The sequence below is a fragment of the Protomyctophum bolini genome (assembly GCF_963924005.1).
Source record: "Protomyctophum bolini genome assembly, chromosome: 20".
NCBI lineage: Eukaryota > Metazoa > Chordata > Actinopteri > Myctophiformes > Myctophidae > Protomyctophum > Protomyctophum bolini.
Window position 1 is genome coordinate 32,340,861 of NC_137881.1, and position 22,204 is coordinate 32,363,064.

At 44.2% G+C, this 22,204-nt stretch overlaps 1 pseudogene across 1 annotated transcript in view; it reads right to left on the reverse strand.

Annotated features, from left to right (window-relative positions):
* LOC308335660 (diacylglycerol kinase delta-like) overlaps positions 1-22,204 on the reverse strand; it is an 81,783-nt pseudogene that overhangs the window by 14,041 nt on the left and 45,538 nt on the right. The window contains exons 11-24 of the transcript XR_013966261.1: positions 19,246-19,385; positions 17,457-17,538; positions 16,368-16,459; positions 15,392-15,491; positions 14,367-14,432; positions 12,219-12,419; positions 9,980-10,076; positions 9,600-9,684; positions 8,679-8,786; positions 7,651-7,747; positions 7,402-7,509; positions 5,826-5,939; positions 3,176-3,310; positions 21-184 (exon numbers count right to left, since the gene is read on the reverse strand). The product of XR_013966261.1 is annotated as a diacylglycerol kinase delta-like (transcript). The remainder of the gene's footprint in view (positions 1-20; positions 185-3,175; positions 3,311-5,825; positions 5,940-7,401; positions 7,510-7,650; positions 7,748-8,678; positions 8,787-9,599; positions 9,685-9,979; positions 10,077-12,218; positions 12,420-14,366; positions 14,433-15,391; positions 15,492-16,367; positions 16,460-17,456; positions 17,539-19,245; positions 19,386-22,204) is intronic.

Here is a 22,204-nt window from a genome sequence, read left to right on the forward strand (position 1 = left end):
GCACGCACGCACACACACACCTGGTGATGAGTGTGTCGGCCACCATGCCCAGCTGTTGGACCTGAGCACACTCCTCCTCCGTCAGGTACTCCATGGACTGCTGGGAGTTGAGGCGGGGCCTCTCCAGACGGTAGCTGTCGATCTTCCTCTTGTCCTCCCACGACTTCAGGGTGCTCTCAAACGCCTGACGATGAGAATAGGGGCAACATTCAACCACTTTTTTTGGCTGACCTTCCCCATCATAATGGGGAAGGTCAGCCAAAAATAGCCGATCTACATACTACAAGGGAGCTTTGGATGTGGAGTACAAACGTGTACAGCTGCAATTTAACAGATAGATTAGGTGGTTATAAAAGCACCTTTATTGAACCACAAAAAAAACCCACACAAAACAAAACCAGAAAATGATTTGGATATCAGAATATACTAATACTGGTCATTGTAACTTTTAACACAACTGACACTTAATTATTCCCAGAATAAAATCATAGGAAACAAGACTCAAGAATCAACTATACACTACAACAAGCCAAAAAAAAAGAAGACCTAATAAACAGACATGGCAACACTGCAGGCATCATGTCTACTCTCTTTTTGGGGCTTTTTTTGCCAGCTAGTGCTACAGCACCACCTACAGTCTGGCCGTATATACTACAGGCGCATTCAGGGCCCGGTTGCCGTTTTGGTTGTAGACAGATAGGTTAATTGATTCGATTAAGTGTATGCGGTAAACATTTTGACACCACGACTCAATGATATCTTTTGAAACGTCTCTGTGTAAACGGGGTCTTATTACCGACTGTGAAAAAGTGGACTGGTTAAGTAGGCTAATCAATTGTCAGTTGTGGGGTTGCAATCAATTGGCTGAGGCAGAGGCTGGAAATTGCACAGGGGGGGGGGCTTTTGTGGTGGTTCTGGAGAACCGTGGGTCCGACCGACTCGAGGTCGGGCACTGCACTCCCTGCGGGGGTGTGGAACGTGTGTCGAATTTGAAGTCGGTGGGGCGAACGGTTCTCGAGTTACGTGCATTACAACCGCACACACACACACACACACACACACACACACACACACACACACACACACACACACACACACACACACACACACACACACACACACACACACACACACACACACACAGACACACAGACGTGGTGCATTCATAGTAGGATACTAAATAATACAAGGGCTTTTGGAATTAGTGCTTTAGCTTATTTTACACAAGATAATTGCTGTATTATGTAATGGGGACATAAATGGCACCGAATACTATAGGAATGACCCAGGTATTATCACCTTCGAGTGTTGGGCCCCGTCTTGATGGACTGTGACACTGAAGACAGTGACTTCATTGGGAGTGGATTGTGTGCTTGTCAGTATAGAGATAGAGAAGTGAGAGAAAGCACTGCGAAACAGAATGCCCCCAAAAGACTTGGGATAAAACCAAAAGTCCACATAGGACTTCAACAATGTCATGAAACTGACATTTATTGTGTGCTGGCTGATTTCCGAGTTAGAGAAGTGACCCGAGTGCATGCATGGATTGAATTCTCTCTCTCTGCTGCTATTCTTCAATGTTGGATTAGTATCGCTGCTACTGTTCTTGTAATTATACAGTATTTGTTGTCGTTTTACTACTGTTGCTACTACAAGGCATGTGTTGAGGAACCACAACCACAGAGTTTTACTCCACCATACCTGTACACAAGATTAAGTATACTGTTGTTCATTAGCGTTGGAACTTATTGAAATGTTAATTATTCAGTGGTGTAAAGTCAAAGTCATTGAGAGCTTGTACATGTGCTACAGTATATACAAAAGATTTGTAGATCTGCAATTTTTTTTATACATTTTGAAAACTTGAAATGGGTCAATCATAATAAGAACATTTTGATATCAATACCTTTTAGCCATGTACATTTTTACAGACTTTTACTTGTAAGAAGAGTATATTTCTATATTGCAGTATTGCTTAAAGGACCACTTCAACACTTTTCAACCCACCTTCATATAATAGGGCCTCACTAATAATCATAAAATAAAATGGCGCAATTTTGTTCTACTCAGTCTGTGTCTCATAGGAGGGCTGTGGGCAGTTCAGAAACCGTCTTCCAGTGACATCATCGATGGGGAATACAAGCCAATAGAAACTGCAGGCTTTCTATAGTCCTGAAAAGTTGCAATGCGAAAATGGAAGCCATCGTTCTCACGATAATGAAAATCTAAATATTTTTGTAAAAGAAAATCGTGTTTAAAAATAAAATCTGCCTAATGATGATGTCACTGGAGGACTGCCCACAGCCCTCCTATGAGACACAAACTGAGTAGTGCCATTTTATCATGATTATTATAGTGAGGACCTATTACTGTATATGAAGCTAGGTTGAAAAAAGTGCTTTCTTTCGGTTGTTGTTGTTTTTGTTTCCTTTGTCTTTTTCCGCCCACTCTTTTATTTTTGTCCTCCTGAAATGTACAACCTGAAGTGTTATTGCCTTGTCTGTCCCTGTTTGAGTGTGGACTTGAGGTCATATGTAGAAAAAGGACTATACAGAGACATTGGAGATGGTGCCACATGGAGGGGGGATGAGGGAGGGAAGAGGGGTGGGAGAAAAAAAAAAAAAATCTTGGGAACTGCTCTTGTGTCATATGTAAAAATGCTATATGTACTGTATTGTATTGCACTTTCCAAATAAAACAAATATTATAAAAAAAAAAAAGGTGCTGAATTGGTCCTTTAAGTAAAAGGTCCGTATGAACTTCTTGTCCTGGACACTTTTGCGGACAATGGAACTCCATGATTGTGTAACGGACACAGTTTCTGTTTAAGATGTTGCGTTTGTCTTGTAGTTATCAGGGGGGGGGGGGGGGGGAAAGAATGTGCTCTGTGCATGTGTGTGTGAGAAAAAAAATCACACCTGTGTGAACCAAGTGGTGCAATTCCCCCCCCCCCCCCCTCTCTCTCTCTCTCTCTCTCTCTCTCTCTCTCATTAGAGACACAGCACTACCCCTCTCTCTGTTTCTGGCGCCCCCTACTGGTATAATTAAGTAACATACTCGTGCTCATACAGGTACACAGGTACACAGGTACACAGGTACGTACACGGACAAAGCTGGATGTAGAAGTGGTTGCACCACTTAAAAACCCCTCAACCCTCAACAGGCCCACACTCACCCTGTCTCTGGTGAGCATCTGAGCTCGGTTCTTGTGGACGATCTTGACGATGCCAGGAGGTTGGACCCAGGCCTCGCCGTCCACCTGCACGGGAACTCCCTCCTCGCCGAGGATGGTGATCTTCACCTGCCGACACTGAGGCACCGCATTCATACAATGAACAAATGTGTGTGTGTGTTTGTGTGTGTGTGTGTGTGTGTGTGTGTGTGTGTGTGTGTGTGTGTGTGTGTGTGTGTGTTGGCTTAGGAACGAGAAAAAAAAAAAAGTCAATCAATTGTCCATGGCGTAATCGACAGAGAAAAAAAAACTAGATTTAAGTGCCAATCGGCACAGGTCTCCACCAGGGCAGGTCAGGTTGTGGCCTCCTGGTGGCGCTATAACAGGCCGTTGAGAAATATTTGGTGTGCAGATCGAGCCAACGGTGCCGGAGATTAGCTGATAACAGGAAAGGACTAAATCGGCCTCATGGTGGCGCTATAACAGGGCCGGATGGAAGGACACACACACGGACGGACGGACGGAGTGCAAAACATACTCTCCCCCCGCCTAGCCAGGTGGAGACAATATAGTCATCAACGAGCTCACAACGTGTGTCACAACAAGGCTTTATCGTTTGTGGGGCCGGGAAATCCGGCTGTCTTTGCCATTTTCTTCAAGGTTCTTGGAATCCTTTTCGTGACTATATATAATGCCGGGGATGCCATGCAGCCATGCAGGCTCAAGGTGGTGCTATACCCCCCAAAAACAGCCTCTCTCCATTCGTATTGTCCTCTCTCTGCCAAGAGACTCAACTGCATGAGCACAGCGAGGAGAAGACGGACTGCAATCTCATCCAAACGGATTCCATCATAATGGGCACACGACTCCATTGTGAATGAAAGGATATGTGTCCGTCTATCATATTATTATCTCATCTTGACGTTCTTAACCCATTCTGACCTGAGATCAGATTCTAAAAAAAATGTCTTCTACATCCTGACAGTTTTTCCATTCTGACCCGAGATCAGATTCTAAAAAAAATGTCTTCTACATCCTGACAGTTTTCCATTCTGACCCGAGATCAGATTCTAAAAAAAATGTCTTCTACATCCTGACAGTTTTCCATTCTGACCCGAGATCAGATTCTAAAAAAAATGTCTTCTACATCCTGACAGTTTTTCCATTCTGACCCGAGATCAGATTCTAAAAAAAATGTCTTCTACATCCTGACAGTTTTCCATTCTGACCCGAGATCAGATTCTAAAAAAAATGTCTTCTACATCCTGACAGTTTTTCCATTCTGACCCGAGATCAGATTCTAAAAAAAAATGTCTTCTACATCCTGACAGTTTTTCCATTCTGACCCGAGATCAGATTAAAAAAAAAATGTCTTCTACATCCTGACAGTTTTCCATTCTGACCCGAGATCAGATTCTAAACATGTCTTCTACGTCAGTCACTCTTTTGATTTTTCAAAAATAGCAGACCTACAAGCTCGTAGCGCGCCACCGAGTGGCGCGCTACGAGCTTGTAGGTCTGCTATTTTTCAATAGCTAAAGCACGACGTGATGCCAATACCAAAATGGGTTCCAGCCCAGAATGGGTTAAATTACTGCATATACCACAGACTGTGTTCATTATTGAGATTACGAGATTGCTGAAATCTCATCATAATATAAACTTCGGCTTCAGCCCTTTCCTTTTCGGTCAATTGCATCATGTCAACCCCTTTTCTTTGTATGTAATAATGTTGGATAAACCATGACCGAGACAAATAAACTATCTATCTATCTATTATTTCTAAATGCCATTTGTTTCTCTCTCTCTCTCTCTCTCTCTCTAAATGGCAAATGGTGCATTTTTACAGCGCATTTATCCAAAGCGCTTCACATATATTGTGCATTCCATTATAAGGCACCATATTTTGTGCATTCCATATAAGGCACCAACCCGCACATCGGGGAGCAATTAGGGGCGTTATATAATATAAGTTAATTGCTTTTAGTGGTTATAATGAAGCCATAATCAACCGTCATCAAATAACAGTAGCCTAATCGTTATCATCAAACAGCCTCGTTACCGCTATGAACACGACGACAAAAACACCCCGTCATAATTATCATTAACCACGATAAGCATAATATCCGTTTGTGTGTGATCATCTGGCACCGCTTACTGTAATGTTTACAGTTGATCTGTTATCATGATTTAAACGGAACTACGTTGCATTAATGTCACACACATGCCTCACGTCAAACAGATTACAGAGGTACCGTCAGCGCGCTAGTGAGGCGTTTAAGGCAGGGGTTCTCAACCCATGGGTCGCGACCCCTCGTGGGGGGGGGGGGGTCCCCAAATTTTCCTTTTTTTTGCAACTGAATGGCTGGAAAGTGGAAATGAAGAGTTTACATAATAGTACACATAGTACATGCATACACCTTCCCTCATGATTATATCTGGTTTCGGTATTTATGTACTGTATATTGTATTGTATTTATTGTAGCAGTCAATTTATATTGCCAAAAACGTTGAGAACCCCCTGGTTTAAGGTACTGGTGCACGTTCATTTTGATACGTTCCATCCCTCGCGTGTGTGTGTGTGAGTGAGTGAGCACACGTGCGTGCGTGCGTGCGTGCGTGCGTGCGTGCGTGTGGTGCGTGCATGCGTTACCTGTGCAATGCGGTGGTGTTGCAGGTTGATAACTCTGGACACGGCCATTTGCATGCTGCCAAACACAGCCACCACCTCCAGCTTCTTATCATCAAAGGACGGAGCGCCAAAGTTCTGAACACACACACACACACACATACATAAAGGTGCAGTTAACTTAAAGTACTCAACCCCAGTACTTGAGTCAAAGTATATATAGACAGTACTCCAGGTCAAATATTACATGAATTTCCCTGTGTTTTACTCTGTGGTGTGCAAAAAGGGTATTTTACATTATCCACAATTTGTTTTGTAATGTAACCTATACCACACAAGGCAGTGCATTATGAAATGTGTGCGCAATCCAGTCCCGTGTCTGAACGGGAACCCATTTTGGTATTAGCATCATGTTATGCTTTTTAGCTATTGAAAAATAGCAGACCTACAAGCTCATAGCGCGCCACCGAGTGGCGCACTACGAGCTTGCAGGTCTGCTATTTTTGAAAAATGGAAGAATGACTGACATTTTTAGAATCTGATCTCAGGTCAGAATGGGTTAATCAGACCAGTGTGTGTCCAGTGGAAACCTCGTATGAATCTGATCTCAGGTCAGAATGGGTAAAACACATTCCCTCCCGTTTACCATAGGTGGTATAAACGTGAGGCCAGCAGTGCCAGTGAAATGTGCGACAAACAGATAGAATAGATAGATCTTTATTGTCATTGCTTGCATGAAACAACGGAATTCAGTTCAGAGCTTAATCACCACATGGCATACAGATAAATAACCATACTGTGTATACAATAACCCAAAGTGCAATAGTGCCGGTGCAATGTAATAGTCCAAAGTTCAAGTGCAAGACCAAGTCCATTTTCAGTAGTAGAAGAAGCACTATCCGGCCGACCCAGACGTGATTGTCCTCCATTGCCACGCCAGTCTCGCTCGCGGCTATGAACTGCCGATCGGGAAGAATAACAACCCAGTATAAAGCAGTGGTTTTCAAACTTTTTCATGCCAAGGGCCACCTGATTGACACTTATTAGCCCACGGACCCCCATTTGAAAAGATATGCCAGGGACCGCCCCATAAGAGAAGAGCTTTTACGGCTCTAGCAGTGATTGTCAAACATTTTAATTTCAAGGACCCCCGAGTTTGAAATGCATTTAGGCTACCACGGACCCCCGTTTAATGGCATTTCTATCTCTGGGACCCACATTTATTTTTTTGTAAAATCAATGTTAATTTAACTCTGAGAGTGTACAAATGGAACCAAATTGGTTGTGTGTGTGTGTGTGTGTGTGTGTGTGTGTGTGCGTGCGTGTGCATGTGTGCGTGCATGTGCAGGGACGTACACACATAGGACACTAGGTGGTGCTAGAGCACCAGTCCTTCTGCCCTCTGGACAGCAATGTGCCCTTTTGAAAGTTAGTTATTTATACAGTTTGTTCATTTTATTTTTGTACAGTACAGTACACAGTATCTGGCATTATTTATCATTCTGGATTAAACGCTGGCGGTTCTATATGTGCCCTGTTTTACTTGAGCACCTGCCCCATTAAATGACTGCATGTGTACAGTATGCGCCACCAGACTTACATTATCCTCCTTGGTCCCTCCCCAGAAGTTGATGCCACCTGCGTAGCTGGCGATGTTGAGGACCGCGAGTCCCTGGAGGCTGGGAAGAGGCATGGCAACCCCGTCACACTGCGGATCAGTGAAAGAGGGAGAGAGTTCACGTTGCCGATATATCACTGCATCAAGTTCACATCATGTTTCAGGAAACCCAGCTGCTTTCCATGCGTGTGTGTGTGTGTGTGTGTGTGTGGGTGCGTGCGTGGTGCTGACCTCCAGCTGAACTCTCTGTTCCAGGTTCTTGTAGGTTTTCTGCACCAACTCTTTAGTGCCCAACACTCCATACCACATCATGTTCTTAGTACGACTACTGCACGGGGAGACAAGACAGTTTAGTGCCCAACACTCCATACCGCTCTAGTCATTTAAAAACCACACCCTCTTAACATCGTACATCATCATGACGTAACATGTCGATTTGCTGTGACGTAAATGGTCCATTCATGGGAATGGGACTTTGTGTAGGACAAAAATAGCCGATTTTCTCAGGTACACATGACGTAAATTCTCAATGGGAATCTAACCAAAATACCGAGTTGTGAGCTTGTAGATCGGAAACTGAAACTACATATTTTCAGATGGGGGTCCGTGTGGTCCAATAGCTCTATTTCTGGGGGTCCTTGACATGAAAAAGGTTGAGGACCACTGACATAGAAACATGGGTTTTTCAGGAAAATAAATAGGATTTAGAAGCCTTTTTTTATCGATTAAAGAAATAAGCATAAATAAAACAAAGAGGTGAAATATAATAGAAAATATCATATTTACGTGGAACGGTTTCTTCTCAGGTTTTGAAACAGTTTAAGAGTCAAGTCTTGGATTGGAGATTACAGATAAGAAAATAAAATGTGTACTATGAAGTTGCTATGTTTGAGCCTCTGATAAAAAAGTCAAAGTCAAGGTTGTACACGTTACCGCAATGACATTGGTTCTCTGCATTTGAATCACTTTGATTTGTTGATTTGAGAAGAGAAGAGAATTAAACCTTCTACTGCATCTCTCTATATTTCTCTATATTTTACGTTTTGTAGTACATTAATGCCCTACTTCATCGTACATGAGCGCAATACAATAGCAGTGAAAATAGCTGATCCACAAGCTCACAGTGAGCTTGTGGATCAGCTATATTCACTACTTACAGTACAGTACAGTACAGTACAGTACAGTACAGTACAGTACAGTACAGTACAGTACAGTACAGTACAGTACAGTACAGTACAGTAACGTCCCTCTCTCTGTACCTGCATTTCTTTGGGTGCTCATCTCTCTTATTGTTGAACTCCAGTGAGATCTTGGCATCCAGGCCGATGCCAAAGTAGTTGTTCATCACACACTTCTCTGAACAGTGTCTGGTTAAAGAGAAGAACAGACATTCTATGGGTTAACGTTGGGATGTTAGAAGATACCATAGTACTTTACCCTAGTTGAAAAGTGGTGAATTGGTCCTTTAAGTAAAGATCTGCTATTTTTCAATAGCTAAAGCATAGCATAATGCTAACACCGAAAGGGGTTCCCGACAAAAAAGGCTTAACGCAAGGACAAACTTATATGTATGTATAGTATACAAAAATAAATAATGCACATTGAAACTACAGTATACACACTATAGGAGGCCAGGTCAACAAATTAACCTGGCATCCGTCTATACTCTACTGTACACAACATGCCATCTAAATGTAATTTGAACCTTTTAGCTCGTCAAAGCTAGGGCAAGTGCTATGGCGAGAATCGGCCAGTGCGCACGCACCTTAGAGTGTATATGAATGAATAGAGACGCCACCCGGAGGAAACCCTGAGGCGAAATGGACATAGTGGCCGAATTTGGTATTGCAGCGTGGGCCTCAAACACATGAACGCGCTGGTCCGTTGACTGTCATTGTGCACGTTCACGACGGACGCACGGCTCGTTGCGCGTTCAGCGGCAGCGCGTTCATGTGTTTGGGCCCACTCTCTATATTGCAATACATCCCAGAATGCACTCCGTTTCTACCCCGGGAAGGAGGAGTGAAATGAAATTGCCTCATGCGCTTTTGAGCAACTTAATGCAAGTGGATGGAAGGAGAACTCTGGTGCCCTCTCTATTCATATATGCTCTAAGGCACGCACCCACACACCCACGCACGCACGTACCCACACACACACACACACACACACACACTTACACGGCGTCCTCGTCGTAGATGACAGGGCTGATGTTCTCCGGTTTCTCCAGGACAATGGTGGAGGCGGGACTTAAGTTCCCCGAACCTGGGGATCGGCATTGTCGGTAAATGGGGCAGAATGGTACATGTCAGGAAGGGGACATGAAGGGGAGGGTAATGGACACCACTTCAAAACAACAGCTCTTTTGTTTCCCTTTTTCTTGTTGCCACGGCAGCAGAATGTAAAACCCAAAATACAGTCAGTCACGACCATGCAGAACAAAGTGTTCGAATCACCCGTTTATTAAATGACGCGGAACAAAAGGCAAGCTTACAACGTGTGGTGTGTGTGTGTGCGTGTGGGTGTGTGTGTGTGTGTGTGTGTGGTAAGGAGAACTGACGTGGTTCGGAGTCTCTCTCGTCGCTGTTCTCATCTCTTCATGGAGGAGCAGGAAGACATCCTCTGGACCTGACTGTGACGGTTCTGCTCATCCACCACTGAGAGAGAGAGAGAGAGAGAGAGACAGAGAGACACAGAGAGAGAGACATAGACAGAGTAAGAGACAGAGACAGAGAGAGCAGGGATGAAGAGAAAATGTCAGGAGACGGGGGATGAAATTCCCTAAAAAGGGAACCTCTCGAAAATAGCACTTCCATTATAACGCAATCAAGGATAAGGGTTTTATAAGGTCCCAAAGATGGCAGTTTGTCTCGTTTTGAGGAGAAAAAGGACAATTAAGCGCGATCGGGACGTATAAGCGTTTGCCGCGTTTCTACCTAAATATATATTTTTAATGCTGGAGTAATGCTCGTGAATGGCACAGTCGGATACAATACACTAGCTATATTCACAAGATGACCTCGTTCTGGGCACAGATTCAGGTTAACCCATTCTGACCTGAGATCAGATTCATACGAGGTTTCCACTGGACACACACTGGTCTGATTAACCCATTCTGACCTGAGATCAGATTCTAAAAATGTCAGTCGTTCTTCGATTTTTCAAAAATAGCAGACCAACAAGCTCGTAGCGCGCCACTCGGTGGCGCGCTATGAGCTTGTAGATCTGCTATTTTTCAATAGCTAAAGCATAACATGATGCCAACACCAAAATGGGTTCCCGTTCAGAATGGGTTAAGAAGAAGGCGGAGACATACGAGCGCAGCCATGCAGGCACAGAGAGGAGAGCAGAGAGATTAAAGCCATAGCAAACATCCCGAATTATTAGAGAGAAAATCACATCCCTGGTATAATATAAGTACCAGTACAGCTTTTTTCCAAAATCCCCTGAGTGCAAGAAAACTGTCTCGAAGACGCACAAAGAGATGTCAAAGTCTTAGCGGCTGTGAGCCGTACTCAGCGGATATATACTGTAGATACAGGAGGCCGTTTGAACGTAACACGAGGAAACATTTTTTGGGAAAAAATGTTGCCGGTTATCTAGGATTTAAACCGGCTCAGAGAGAGGCATTGTGGGTTAAGAGTCATGTCTCTGCTCAGGGTTGAAGCCCCGGGTCGGCCGAGAGTCAGTCAAACAAAAAAATATATATATATAAAAAGAAATGCCACGGAATGCGCCTCCGACTCCGTGCACTTCTTTAAGGCTTGGATCGTGTTGTGCACTGGAGTGTGTATATCACCCAGCCTCCCCCCCCCCCCCCCCCTCCTCCCCCTGCACCTTCGTCTGATTTGTGTCAGTGTTGGGTGGTTTTATCTGCCCTTCTCAGCTTTCCCTGTGATCTCTGCGTGTGTGTGCGTGCGCCTTTCTCAGCCTGCTCTATGATCTGTGTGTGTGCGTGCGTGCGTGCACCTTTCTCAGCCTGCTCTATGATCTGTGTGTGTGTGTGTGTGTGTGTGTGTGTGTGTGTGTGTGCGTGCGCGTACCTTTCTCAGCCTGCTCTATGATGTGTGTGTGTGTGCGTGCGTGCGTACCTTCTCAGCCTGCTCTATGATCTGTGTGTGTGTGTGTGTGTGCGCGTACCTTTCTCAGCCTGCTCTATGATCTGTGTGTATGTGTGTGCGCGCGTACCTTTCTCAGCCTGCTCTATGATCTGTGTGTGTGTGCGTGCGTGCGTACCTTCTCAGCCTGCTCTATGATCTGTGTGTATGTGTGTGTGCGCGCATGCGTACCTTTCTCAGCCTGCTCTATGATCTGTGTGTGTGCATGCGTACCTTTCTCAGCCTGCTCTATGATCTGTGTGTGTGCGTGCGTATACCTTTCTCAGGCTGCTCTATGATCTGTGTGTGCGTGTGTGTGTGTGCGCGCGTACCTTTCTCAGCCTGCTCTATGATCTGTGTGTATGTGTGTGTGCGTGCGTATACCTTTCTCAGCCTGCTCTATGATCTGTGTGTGCGTGTGTGTGTGTGCGCGCGTACCTTTCTCAGCCTGCTCTATGATCTGTGTGTATGTGTGTGTGCGTGCGTATACCTTTCTCAGCCTGCTCTATGATCTGTGTGTATGTGTGTGTGCGTGCGTATACCTTTCTCAGCCTGCTCTATGATCTGTGTGTGTGTGTGTGTGTGCGTGCGTATACCTTTCTCAGCCTGCTCTATGATCTGTGTGTGTGTGTGTGTGCGTGCGCGTACCTTTCTCAGCCTGCTCTATGATCTGTGTGTGTGTGTGTGTGTGCGTGCGTATACCTTTCTCAGCCTGCTCTATGATCTGCCGCAGAGCCTTCTTCAGACTGTTGGCTCGGAGCATCAGCTGCTCCTTGGAGCGGCAGGTCTTCTTCACGGCGGCGTTGCCCACATCGCCACCGCCCCCCTCCTCCTCCTCGTGGCCCGGACCCGACTCGCCCCCTCCTCCTCCTGGCCGGACTGCAGCGACCCGGCTGGCACCACCTGGTGGTCGACGGTATATTGGTCAGTGCACTGTCCGTGACCACCATAATAATAATAATAATAAAACTTCATTGTATAGCACCTTTCATGACATGAAATGCAGCTCAAAGTGCTTTAAAAAGAGCAATGGAGAAAAGAAAAAAAAGCAAGGCAACGACATTAAAAAAACAAGCAGTACAGTGAGGACATGCATATAACAAAAAATAAAAGATCAATTAAAAGCAATGTTGTAGAAGTGGTCTTGAGCTGTGCTTTAAAAATGTCTCTACAGGGGCTGCCTGATGAAGGTACAGTTGGGAGCTTGTTCCATGCCGACTGCCCGTAGAAGCAAAAAGCTGCTTCCCCGTGTTTTTTAGTTGCCATTTTTTTAGGCAAAGCGAGCAGGCAGCAGTGGGGCGGTTTGGGACATATTAGAGAGCGTCGCAGTCCCGCCCCCTTTCATGACGAAAATGAAATGAATCCCAATGCATTTTCCCCCCATAGACATTTCATTTCGAGACCTTTTTAAGCGTCGTTATACGAAGCCAACTCGAGTCGTGACAAATCATGACAAACAAACGCAATATTTCCGGACCAAACAAATAATTACAAAGAAGAAAAAAAACACCAAAAAAAGTGTTTTTTCTTCTTTCTAATTCTTTGTTTGGCTCCCGAAACATTGCGTTTGTTGTCATGATTTGTCACGACAAGAGTTGGCCGTTTTCCGCGGTGTATAAGCGTATTTAAATAATACTTTTTGAAAAGTCTATGAGGAAAATGAACAGGGATTTATTTTCCGTGTGTCTCTCGAGGGGGGCGGGACTGCGACGCTCTATAGTCAAACAGACCTGAGTTGCAGATGTGCTATCATTGGCTTTTTTCCAGAATATGGATGCCGTGTATGGGGTTCAAAGTGAAAGTTGCAATCCATATACATGTATTTTGACCGCTTAGAGTAGACCCTCTATACTTATATAACTATATATATAACTGTATACTTAGTAAAATGGACGAGAGTCGTTTTTTTTAAACATGACGTGTCGACTTGTTGCTATAGCTTAATTAAATAACCTTTATTATGATCGTGCACATTCATTCAGATGAGCCAGCTCTATCAACGCTGTCTGACGACACGTTCAGTCATTGTGACGCAATGACATGAACATATGACTCACAAGCTGTGTGTTTATACGATAACGAGCACAGGTTGTTGTCAGTGTTATCCCATTCTGGGCGGTAACCCCTTGTTGGTGTTTTAAAGGAGAATTCCATACTAAAAGGCTTTCTTACCTTTCTTTGTAGTCGTTACGTCCCCACCAAAGAGGTCCAGGTGTTATTTTGTGCAAAAGCTCCTTATTGGCTATTTCCCTACATAAGCCCTAAATGAATTGCATTGAATTGAATGGGAATTGAATGGGGCTATGGGGTGTTGTGCTAATTCGCTTATTTCCATCGCTCAAAATTATAATTTCTTTGTATATATCCTCTCTTCATAATGTAAATAATATCCCAAGCGGCACAGTTTACTACTTATTTCGATGGAAATAAGCGAACTAGCATAACACCCATAGCCCCCATTCAATTCCCATTCAATGCAATGCAATTCATTGAGGGCTTATGGTAGGGAAAATAGCCAATAAGGAGTTTTTGCACAAAAAAACACCTGGACCTCTTTGGTGGGGACGTAACAGCTACAAAGAAAGATAAGAAAGATAAGAAAGCATTCTAGCATGGAATTCTCCTTTAAGCATTATGTTAATAATACTTTAGCTATTGAAAAATAGGGTCCCTGCAACTACATATTTTGAGATGGGGGGGGGGGGGTCCGTGGCTCAATTAATTATAGAGATAATTATGGAGGTCCTTGGCATGGAAATGGTTGAGCACCACTTGACATAGAAACATGTTTTTTTTTCAGAATTTCTTTTAATTTTTTTAATCGACTTCAGACCAAAACGGGTTAATTACCTGTGCATCCGCTTCCTCGCTCAGAGCCTTGACCAGGGAATCTAACTTCTCATTCAGCAACGCACACTGTGAGAGAGAGAGAGAGAGAGAGAGACAGACAGGGAGAGAGAGAGAGAGAGAGAGAGAGAGAGAGAGAGAGAGAGAGAAAATATACTTAGACAAATATACACAATGTGACTATTATCTTGACGCGAACCATCTCGACACACCACACGGACACATTTAATACTGTACATTTTGACAGAATTTTCATGTTGTATATAAAATTAATGTTCTCATTTGCCTGTTTTCTGTTATATTTTGTATTTATTTTATTCGTTTGGTTCCTTTGTTGAACTTCATGCTTTGGCAATGCTGTAGCTATACTACATTCATGCCAATAAAGCTAATTTAATTGAATTGAGAGAGAGAGAGAGAGAGAGAGAGAGAGAGAGAGAGAGAGAGAGAGAGAGAGAGAGAGAGAGAGAGAGAGAGAGAGAGAGAGAGATTCTGTTTTTGGGTTTTTTTATCCCACGATTTTGTAACCCATTTTTCACCCAGTGTCAATTATCTAAAGTAATCCTGGGCTCTACACTTCCTCTGCCAACCTGGGGAGGGGGGGGGGGGCAGCGGACTGACCTCATGCCCCCTTCTATGCATGAGGAGTCCAAGCTGTTTCTTTTCAGCTGACAGGGGAGAGTTTTCCCCGGCCGGACGTGAACGCGTGGAAGGAACACGTTATTTCCGACCAGTTCCTTTCCCCTCCATCAGGCTGACCAGGGGGGAGGGTATAGTTTTAGAGACCAGGATTACTGCATGTTTTTGTGAGGGTAAAAGGGGGCGGGGACATGCAAACTCCACACTGAACTTTAAAATCGATTTTTAAATATCGCCTTATATTTGAGTCAATCCATTTTTTTTATATTTTTATAAGTATTCCCATTATAGGGGACACACACGTGCACACACACACACACGCACACACACACACACACACATGCGCACGCATGTGCGCACGAGCGAGCGCACCACATACACACCTATACCTTTTTAGCCATAGCGTCCGCCTCCTCTTTGTTTTCCGTGGCCTTCTCGTATGCCTTCCCGACCTCCGTCACAAAGTCATTGACCGTCCCACACAGAAACCTGTGTGAGGAGAGACAGTCAGAAACGTGTTGTTGTCGTCGACTAAAACCAAGACGAAAGACTACCTTTTTTCACTGACGAAAACCGAATAAAAACTAAATGAAAACTAAGCTATGACGACGAAAACTAAGACTATAAATATATTGACAATTTCGTCAACCAATACAAACTAGACTAAAATGTTATAGGAAGGGACGCGGCGCGTTGTGAGCTTGTAGATCGGATATTTTCAGCAAGTGTAAAAAATCGGTCATTACGACGGCATCAAGGCCCATGCACCAAAATACATTTTAGTCGATTAAATCAACTGTAGATTTAGTTGACTAAAATCTTATGATATTTAGTCGACTAAAACTAGACTAACACTAAAACATTCCAGGTGACTAAAATATGACTAAAACTAAAGTAAACCAAGTTTTATTCCAAAGACTAAGACTAAACTCAAATATGTGTGGAGGGTAAACAAAACAACACATGAATTTGATTGGCTATCGCCGGACAACGTTGTCCAAAAGCGAATTTTTATTTTCATGTCTTTGAACGACGTTCCTCCTCCGCCCCTTATCTTCGACTATAACGCCTCTATCGCCTGCTATCGCCAGTATAGTTGCCGCCGGGTAACGACATAAGACACATACTAACGCACTTCCTGGAAAACACGCCATATGGGCTGCATGTCGCCCGCTGTTAAGACGTAGAGTCAGCGGTGAGGAAACGCCTGTTGCAATGTCCCCCAAACGTACTAAATGCACCGAGGGGGGACTTCCTAAAAAGGCCTTTAATATGTCACTGTCGCTTACAGAACTCACTGCCCCCGCTGTGTCTGTGTCTCCTCTCCTCTCCTCTCAGTCACATCATGTCCGACATGACACTTACTTGGCAGAGGAAATTACATCGCTGTGTTGGTCCGAGTCCAGGATCTTGGTGAGGTGAGACGCGACCGAGTCTGCATACTGAGTGATGTGGACCTAGAGGACAGACAGACAGACAGACAGACAGACAGACAGACAGACAGACAGACAGACAGACAGACAGACAGCATACTGAGTGATGTGGACCTAGAGGACGAACAGAGAGACAGACAGACAGTCTGCGTACCGAGTGACGTCAATACACGTCTGTAATAGAGCGTCGCAGTCCCGCCCCCTTTCATGACGACGCCAGGCCCAGGAAATGATTCCCAATGCATTTTTCCCATAGACATTTCAAAAGGTATTTATTTAAAGACGGTTACGCCGCGGACAAAGCCAACTGAGTCGTGACAACTCATGACAACAAATACAATATTTTGACCAAACAAATAATTACAAAGAAGAAAAACAACCGTTTTTGTCTACTTTCTAATTATTTGTTCGGCCCAAAAAAATGTGTTTGTTGTCATGATTTGTCACGACAAGAGTTGGCTTTGTCCGCGGCGTAAACATCTTTAAATAAATACTTTTTGAAATGTCTATGAGGAAAATTAATGGAGAATCATTTCCTGGGCCCTGGTAGGGGGCGGGACTGCGACGCTCTATAGTGTCTTCTAGGTGAAAAAGCATGCCGCTGATTAAGAACATTATTTCCACCTGTGTGATTAGCAAGCTCCCTGCAGCTGTGTGTATGAGTGTGCTGTCCGTGTTCAGTTCTGCATTGAGAGTCTCCAAGTAAAGACCTGTGTTTGAATGCTCTCCAAGTGTGGTTATTTAGAGTCCCAGAATATTCGCTGAAATAATATATTTTTTTAATGACAGATGTATAGTCACTACGACCACAAATGTCCCAAGAAACTAGCTAGCCTAGCCACCGAGTTTGCTAGCGCTCTGCAGGGAGAACAGAGCAACTGAATCCTTTGTTTTGATTAGGTGGTGAATGGTGCTGGTTTAACCCACGGCTGGAAGGCTGTTTCAACCAATCAGATTGCTTCCTCGAAACGACCTGTGGTATAATTGAGGGTAATCCATATACTCTGTCTATACACAGTACCTGGAGAGGGAAATCAATACAGTCTTCCTCCTTGGCATTGGGCGTGTGTTTGGTTGGCACCTCATACATCATCACACTCCACCTGAAAACACGCGCACGTGCACACACACACACACGCACACACACACGCACACGCACACGCACACACACGCTAAAGTCAAGCGCCATCGGAAATAAATAAATAATAAACGTTCTTATCTATGGGATCAAGGCCGCCACCGGCCGACCGCTACAGCCAATCCGATCAGACAACCTTTGCGTGTCCTTTTTTCCTTATCACAGGTTGTACCAGGAGACAAACACGCTGGAAACCACATCCTATAGTATAGCTAAAGTCAGGACATTAACCCATTTTGGGCGGGAACCACTTTTGGTGTTATATATTGAAAAATAGCAGATCTACAAGCTCATAGCTTGGAGCTTATTGTAGGTCTGCAATTTTTTTGTAAATCGTGAAAATGTGGCACAAATTGGGAATGTATATTTTTTCAGAACGAGCGTTTTTAACTCAAGTCTTTGAAATATTGAGCACCACTGATACAGAAAAATGAGTTATTTCAGAAAACTGTCAGAATTTAGAAGATTATTTTTTTAATTTCGACGTCAGGCCTAAATGGGTTAAACAAGCAACGTAACGACTGTTCAAATGTTTACTCCTTATTTATTTTTCACCCTGAAAATACCTGAAATTGTTATAAAGGTTGTGAAAGTCCGAGGAACCGTTACCTTAGCGTACGGGTCAGTAACTCTGAGAGAGTATATACGAATGGAACCAAACGGACCTGCATGTTCCATTTATACACTAAAACACAGATAGTTTTACACTGGTGTTCACACTACAACTATAAAGTATATAAAAAGAGGGGAGGGGGGGGGGGGGGGGGGGCTTCATTTGAACATGAGTTAAGGACCTGCTAACCCATTCTGAACGGGAACCCATGTTGGTGTTAGCATCATGTTATGCTTTAGCTATTGAAAAATAGCAGATCTTCAAGCTCATAGCGCGCCACCGAGTGGCGCGCTACGAGCTTGTAGGTCTGCTATTTTTGAAAAATCGAAGAACGACTGACATTTTTTAGAATCTGATCTCAGGTCAGAATGGGTTAATCAGACCAAGTGTGTATCCAGTGGGAAACCTCGTATGAATCTGATCTCAGGTCAGAATGGGTTAAAGGTCCATTTGGACCCTGGTGTGGGCCCTGCATGGGCCAGACAGCGAGAAACAAACAGCTCGTATGCCCATACTGTATATGTTTTGCAAGGATATATAGTTTTATTACCACTTTTAACAGCCTGCTCGTGGACTACATGGAAATTAGCTTCTGGCTAACTTTTAAAAAATGACTTAACGTGCAATATTGAATTAAATTAAATGAATATGAGAGAGAGAGAGAGAGAGAGAGAGAGAGAGAGAGAGAGAGAGAGAGAGAGAGTGAGAGAGAGAGAGAGAGACAGACAGAGACAGACAGAGACAGAGACAGAGAGAGAGACAGAGAGAGAGAGAGAGAGAGAGAGAGTGAGAGAGAGAGAGAGAGAGAGACAGAGAGACAGACAGAGACAGAGAGAGAGACAGAGAGAGAGACAGAGACAGAGACAGAGAGAGACAGAGACAGACAGGCAAGGAATGCAAGGGAAAGCCAGCAGTTTCAATAAGCCTGGTAAGATGGAAAGCCAGGCAGTACAAGTGTTCCTGGTATTAGTATAGGATCTGGAACCAGCAGTATAGGTTAGTGAGTGGCGGGTGGGGGGAGGGGCGGGGGTGGTAGGGGGTGGTGGGGGGTTCACCTACCTGTCCAGCATCTTAGTGGTGGCTCTCTCCAGCTTCTCCAGGATCTGAAGGAGCTGAGCGTCGTCGTCACACAGTCCGCCCCAGCCCAGCACCCGCGCCAGGTCGTTGCCCGTGCCCAGAGGAAGAACGCCCAGCTGACACTGACGAGAGAGAGAGAGAGAGAGAGAGAGAGAGAGAGAGATGGGAAAGGAGGGGGCGGGGAGAGTAGGTGAGAGACCAAACGAGTAAAGAATCGGGAAGGACGAACAGGCCTCACTGACCTTCGAAAGCCGCCGTCAATGAAATGCACTGAAAAGGGACAAAAAATCACGTTTGATCAGAATGGTCTCACTGACCTATATACCAAGGTCAAGGTATAGGTCTACTGACCCATACCAAGATCTCACTATAGATGCATTCTGTGCGTTGATCACGGCTACTGTTTTGACAGAGACTGAGTAAATGTACCGAGTAAATGTACCGAGTAAATGTACTGAGCAAATGTACTGAGTAAATGTACTGAGTAAATGTACCGAGTAAATGTACCGAGTAAATGTACTGAGTAAATGTAAGGCCGCCGAAGCTAAAACAATGCGAAACTGACTTACGTGGGCTGGTTAAGACTGATATGAGGTTAGGGGGACTTACGTGGTCGGTTAAGACTGAGGTTAGGGGACTTAAGTGGTCGGTTAAGACTGATATGAGGTTAGGGCCGGGACTTACGTGGTCGGTTAAGACTGAGGTTAGGGTCAGCGTTAGTTTAATCTTAGGGTCAGTAGTCAGACAACACGTCTCGGCGCCATCAAAACAGTAACCTTGATCAACTCACAGAATGCAGCCTATACTGAGATCTCGGTAGGTCAGTATAGACGGCTACTGAGACCATTCAATGCTCTGATTAAACGCGATGTTGTCCCTTTCAGTGTAGCCTGGAACTCACCTATGCTTTTTATGGCATAGGCAGATCCCGGCAGGATCCGCCGGGAGAATATATGTGCAGCTGCGCGACATGAGACTAATTACTTAGAGCGACAGAGAGAGAGAGGAGCGTGTGTGTGTACATGTGTGCGTGTGTATGTCAATTTTACAAAGGTGCAGACAATCAGAAATCAGCAGAGAGTGAGCAATGTTTGCGCTACTCTATGCCGAATTGAAGTGGACTCAGACCCAGACTTTTTTTTTCTCCCTGGAAATAAAAACGTCTGGGTTTCCGAGGCTACTTTCAGTGCAACTGCACTGATATAGCATTCAAACCGGGTGGAGAAAGCGAGACAACAAGGAAGAGAGATAGAAAGGGATATATATGAGTCAATTTAGCAAAAGAAATCCTTTAAAATCTCCTAGCAATACACATAGCGGTAGTTGAAAGCCAACCCCTCAAAAAAACAGAACAGAGAGAGGCTCATTGAAGCACCATTTCAAAAAACGTCCTTGATGAGAGAATAAAAACCCGGAATCGGATTCTTGCTTTAACCAACATTAAACGTTGCATGGCTGAAGCCTCTCCCCCTTGAAACATTTTCCAAAAGATTTGGACATTTTATAAATGTCCAGTTTGGCATCAATGGTGTCCCACTGTTTCAAAGCTCATTTCATTACTCTCACTTCTCTTGGCATTTTGTTTGTGCAGCTAGCAGCACCAAGGATAAAGGCTGTTTCACACAAAAACTGAGAGAGAGAGAGAGAGAGAGAGAGAGAGAGAGAGAGAGAGAGAGAGAGAGAGAGTGGCAGCAGGTGCAGGTGCTAAACGCTAATTGACCACGACCCCACGCCACATTAAGCGACCGAAACTGATCACCATGAACTGAAAATGACTCGACACTAAATCAGTTTGAGTTCATTTGACAAAACATTCCATCGGGACATCTCTCTCTCTCTCTCTCTCTCTCTCTCTCTCTCCTCTCTCTCTCTCCTGTCTCTCTCTCCTCTCTCTCTCTCTCTCTCTCTCTCTCTCTCTCTCTCTCTCTCTCTCTCTCTCTCTCTCTCTGCCATTACTCATGTGCAGTTTTATCAACATGATTGAATTATTTAGAATTTCCCTCTAAATTGACCATGGCATCATGACTCATTGAGTGCACGCTCACCTACAGTATGTCATAGTAGAGCCATTGAGATTAAGATATTAAGACATTATGAGAAAAAGGGAAAAAAATGTATCTCTCAATCTTCATCTTCATCTCCTTCCTCTTTTCCGACTCGTACTCGCAGACTGAACCTTTCTCTATAGCACCGGGATTCTCAAACCTTTCAGGCCGCCACCCCACAAAATAATCATAATTTGAACTGCGCCACACAACGCCTGGCAGCGTCGTGAGCTTGTAGATCTGCTATTTTACACATCATATTTGGCCAATGTTTGACCATTTATTATCTTCTTAGCATGTTGATTATACTTTTGACAGTAACGGGTCTTATTTTTCTTTTTGTTTTCTTTAGAAGTATTAAAATATGCTTTAACCCATTCTGAACGGGAACCCAGTTTGGTGTTATCATGTTATGGATTAGCTATTGAAAAATAGCAGATCTACAAGCTCATAGAACGACTGACATTTTTTTATAATCTGATCTCAGGTCAGAATGGGTTAATCAGACCAGTGTGTGTCCAGTGGAAACCTCGTATGAATCTGACTAAAACTAGACTAACACTAAAACATTCCAGGTGACTAAAATGTGACAAACAAAATGAAAACTATTTAAGAGACTATGTGACTATAACTAAAATCAAAATTTGCTGCCAAAAACAACACTGGTATCGGGGACATCTCAGTTGAGAACCAACTGCTCTATCCTTCCTCCCTCCTCGTCTCGCCTGTCCTCACGACCTCACCCGTTTACGGCAAGCCCCCAGAAAGGCTATAGGCCGAACGTTGAAGCCGCCGAGACGTAGTGGTCAGAGTTGGAATTTAGCACAAGGAAACCCCCCCATTTAGCGCTCCAAAATTTCGGCGGTCAAATGCGGAAGTATAGAGCGTTCTTGATG